Below are 5,396 nucleotides of genomic sequence, written 5' to 3'. Positions count from 1 at the left end.
AAAACTGTAATGATGATCGAAACTCTTTCTAATAGACCTAATACACCTTCGCTGAACTTATGACAAGAATCTGAACGTCAGATTATCAAATTCGATAATACCAAATCTGATTCATTTTACCGAGAGTATTCAGATTCTGTAATATACAATCTCTGGATCGATATAGTGATATAGAATCACTTCCTGAAAGCTCTGATACTAAATGATAGGTCAGATCATGTTGAGATTGAGAGAAATGATAAGATAGAATGAGATTCGGTATGTAGTAAGGAGACTCGGTATGAGAGAGAATCGGTAAAATTACATTCCACAGCTTCTAGAACTCAGTTACAATACAATGGCTATCTAATTAGGACTACTTAGATTCCTTATATAGCCCTCTTCTAAGGAACCTTCATTTAAGCTTAATTCACATTAACACTATACAACTTCGGGGTCCTAACAGTTAATATACTTAATGATATGTTTACTTATCATAATATCATGTTAACTATATATATATATATATATATATATATATATATATATATATATATATATATATATATATATATATATATATATATATATATATATATATATATATATATATATATATATATATATATATATATATATATGACATCATATAGTTTTTACAAGTTTTAACGTTCGTGAATCACCGGTCAACTTGGGTGGTCAATTGTCTATATGAAACCTATTTCAATTAATCAAGTCTTAACAAGTTTGATTGCTTAACATGTTGGAAACACTTAATCATCTAAATAACAATTTTATTTAATATATATAAACATGGAAAAGTTCGGGTCACTACAGTACCTACCCGTTAAATAAATTTCGTCCCGAAATTTTAAGCAGTTGGAGGTGTTGACGTATCTTCTGGAAATAAGTGCGGGTATTTCTTCTTCATCTGATCTTCTCGTTCCCAGGTGAACTCGGGTCCTCTACGAGCATTCCATCGAACCTTAACAATTGGTATCTTGTTTTGCTTAAGTCTTTTAACCTCACGGTCCATTATTTCAACGGGTTCTTCGATGAATTGAAGTTTTTCGTTGATTTGGATTTCGTCTAACGGAATAGTGAGATCTTCTTTAGCAAAACATTTCTTCAAATTCGAGATGTGGAAAGTGTTATGTACAACCGCGAGTTGTTGAGGTAACTCAAGTCGGTAAGCTACTGGTTCGACACGATCAATAATCTTGAATGGTCCAATATACCTTGGATTTAATTTCCCTCTTTTACCAAATGTAACAACACCTTTCACGGGTGCAACTTTAAGCATGACCATCACTCCAATTTGAAATTTTATATCTTTTCTTTTAATGTCAGCGTAGCTCTTTTGTCGACTTTGGGCGGTTTTCAACCGTTGTTGAATTTGGATGATCTTCTCGGTAGTTTCTTGTATTATCTCCGGACCCGTAATCTGTCTATCCCCCACTTCACTCCAACAAATCGGAGACCTGCACTTTCCTCCATAAAGTGCTTCAAACGGTGTCATCTCAATGCTTGAATGGTAGCTGTTATTGTAGGAAATTCTGCTAACGGTAGATGTCGATCCTAACTGTTTCCGAAATCAATCACACATGCTCGTAGCATGTCTTCAAGCGTTTGTATCGTACTTTCACTCTACCCATCAGTTTGTGGATGATAGGCAGTACTCATGTCTAGACGAGTTCCTAATGCTTGCTGTAATGTCTGCCAGAATCTTGAAATAAATCTTCCATCCCTATCAGAGATAATAGAGATTGGTATTCCATGTCTGGAGATGACTTCCTTCAAATACAGTCGTGCTAACTTCTCCATCTTGTCATCTTCTCTTATTGGCAGGAAGTGTGCTGATTTGGTGAGACGATCAACTATTACCCAAATAGTATCAAAACCACTTGCAGTCCTTGGCAATTTAGTGATGAAATCCATGGTAATGTTTTCCCATTTCCATTCCGGGATTTCGGGTTGTTGAAGTAGACCTGATGGTTTCTGATGCTCAGCTTTGACCTTAGAACACGTCAAACATTCTCCTACATATTTAGCAACATCGGCTTTCATACCCGGCCACCAAAAATGTTTCTTGAGATCCTTGTACATCTTCCCCGTTCCAGGATGTATTGAGTATCTGGTTTTATGAGCTTCTCTAAGTACCATTTCTCTCATATCTCCAAATTTTGGTACCCAAATTCTTTCAACCCTATACCGGGTTCCGTCTTCTCGAATATTAAGATGCTTCTCCGATCCTTTGGGTATTTCATCCTTTAAATTTCCTTCTTTTAAAACTCCTTGTTGCGCCTCCTTTATTTGAGTAGTAAGGTTATTGTGAATCATTATATTCATAGCTTTTACTCGAATGGGTTCTCTGTCCTTTCTGCTCAAGGCGTCGGCTACCACATTTGCCTTCCCCGGGTGATAACGAATCTCAAAGTCGTAATCATTCAACAATTCAATCCACCTGCGCTGCCTCATGTTCAGTTGTTTCTGATTAAATATGTGTTGAAGACTTTTGTGGTCAGTATATATAATACTTTTGACCCCATATAAGTAGTGCCTCCAAGTCTTTAATGCAAAAACAACCGCGCCTAATTCCAAATCATGCGTCGTATAATTCTGCTCGTGAATCTTCAATTGTCTAGACGCATAAGCAATTACTTTCGTTCGTTGCATTAATACACAACCGAGACCTTTCTTTGAGGCATCACAATATATCACAAAATCATCATTCCCTTCAGGTAATGACAATATAGGTGTCGTAGTTAACTTTTTCTTTAACAATTGAAACGCTTTTTCTTGTTCATCTTTCCATTCAAATTTCTTCCCTTTATGCGTTAATGCAGTCAAGGGTTTTGCTATTCTGGAAAAGTCTTGGATGAACCTTCTGTAGTAACCAGCCACACCTAAAAATTGGCGTATATGCTTCAGAGTTTTCGGGGTTTTCCACTTTTCAACGGTTTCAATCTTTGCTGGATCCACCTGAATACCTTCTTTTTTCACTATGTGACCGAGAAATTGAACTTCTTCCAACCAAAATGCACACTTTGAAAACTTAGCGTACAGTTTTTCCTTCCTTAACAACTCTAGCACTTTTCTCAAATGTTCTTCATGCTCTTGGTCATTCTTTGAGTAAATAAGTATGTCATCGATGAAAGCAATGACAAACTTGTCAAGGTATGGTCCACACACTCAGTTCATGAGGTCCATGAACACAGCTGGTGCGTTGGTCAACCCAAACGGCATAACCATAAACTCATAATGACCGTAACGCGTCCTAAAAGCAGTCTTTGGAATATCATCCTCCTTCACCCGCATTTGATGATACCCAGAACGTAAATCAATCTTTGAATAAACCGACGAGCCTTGTAGTTGATAAAATAAGTCATCGATTCTCGGTAGTGGGTAGTGGTTCTTGATGGTAAGTTTGTTCAACTCTCAGTAGTCGATACACAACCTAAATGTACCATCCTTCTTCTTGACAAACAAAACAGGAGCTCCCCATGGTGATGTACTTGGTCGAATGAAACCACGCTCTAAAAGTTCTTATAAATGATTTTGTAATTCTTTCATTTTGCTGGGTGCGAGTCTGTATGGAGCACGAGCTATTGGTGCAGCTCCTGGTACAAGATCTATTTGAAAATCAATGGATCGATGTGGGGGTAATCCCGGTAATTCTTTCGGAAATACATCGGGAAATTCTTTTGCGACGGGAACATCACTGATGTTCTTTTCTTCAGGTTTAACTTTCTTGATGTGTGCTAGAATGACGTAACAACCTTTTCTTATTAGTTTTTGTTCCTTCAAACTACTAATAAGATTTAATTTCGCATTGTTCTTTTCTCCGTACACCATTAAAGGTTTTCCCTTTTCACGCATAATGCGAATCGCGTTTTTGTAACAAACGACCTCTGCTCTCACCTTTTTCAACCAGTCCATGCCAATTATTACATCAAAACTCCCTAACTCGACTGGTATTAAATCAATTTTAAACGTTTCATCCCCCAGTTTAATTTCTCTATCCCGACATATATTATCTGCTAAAATTAATTTACCGTTTGCTAATTCGAGTAAAAATTTACTATCCAAAGGCGTAAATGGGCAACTTAATTTAGCATAAAAATCTCTACTCATATAGTTTCTATCCACACCCGAATCAAATAAAACATAAGCAGATGTATTGTCAATAAAAAACGTACCCGTAATAAGCTCCGGGTCTTCCTGCGCTTCTGCCGCATTAATATTGAAAACTCTTCCACGGCCTTGCCCATTAGTATTCCCTTGGTTTAGGCAATTTCTAATAATGTGGCCCGGTTTTCCACATTTATAACAAACTACGTCGGCATTATTTATTCCGACCTTATTTGTTTCTTTATTTTTGTTGTTCTTTGGTCCGTAAAACTCACATTTTGCCGCGCCATGACCACTTCTCTTACACTTGGTGCAAACTGTTGTGAAAAACACATTCAGATGGTACTCTGCACACCTGAAGCATGGTTGTTTCTGTTGTTTGTTGTTATTGAGGTTGTTGTTGGGATTGTTATTGTTGTTGAAACGGTTGTTGTAGTAGTAGTTGTTGTTGTTGGGACGTTTGTTGTAGTTATTGTTAGGATTGCAGTTATTGTTGCGATTGTTGTTGCAGTTGTGGTTGTAATTGTTATTGTTGTTGTACTGGTGACTCTTGTCACCGTTTTCCTCCCACTTCCTCTTGAGTTGTTTCGTGTTGGCTTCTTCGGCCCCCTATTCTTTAATTCTCCCCTCAATCTGATTTATGAGTTTATGAGCCATTCGACTTGCCTTTTGTATGGAAGCGGGCTCGTGTGAACTCACATCTTCTTGAATCCTTATTGGTAACCCTTTTACAAACGCGTCGATCTTCTCTTCTTCATCTTCGAACGCTCCCGGACATAATAGGCACAACTCTGTGAATCGTCGTTCATATGTGGTAATGTTGAATCCTTGTGTTTGTAACTCTCTAAGTTCTACCTTGAGCTTATTGACTTTGTTTCTAGGACGGTACTGCTCGTTCATCAATTGCTTGAATGCCGACCATGGTAGTGCGTAAGCAGCATTTTGTCCTACCTGTTCAAGATAGGTGTTCCACCACGTTAACGCAGTACCTGTGAAGGTATGCACAGCGTACTTAACTTTGTCCTCTTCAATACACTTACTTATGGAAAACACCGATTCAACCTTCTCGGTCCACCGTTTCAATCCAATTGGTCCTTCGGTTCCATCAAATTCCAAAGGTTTGCAGGTAGTGAATTCTTTGTAGGAGCATCCTACACGATTTCTTGTGGAATTAGTTACACTGCTAGATCCAGAGTTATTGTTATTTTTGCATCGCAGCCTGTACTGCGGCTATGTTTGCTGCAAGGAAAACACGGAAGTCTTCCTCGCTCATGTTCAAATTCTGA

The sequence above is a fragment of the Rutidosis leptorrhynchoides genome, chromosome 7 (assembly GCF_046630445.1).
Source record: "Rutidosis leptorrhynchoides isolate AG116_Rl617_1_P2 chromosome 7, CSIRO_AGI_Rlap_v1, whole genome shotgun sequence".
In the NCBI taxonomy this organism is placed as follows: Eukaryota; Viridiplantae; Streptophyta; class Magnoliopsida; order Asterales; family Asteraceae; genus Rutidosis; species Rutidosis leptorrhynchoides.
This window is presented reverse-complemented; position numbering follows the sequence as displayed.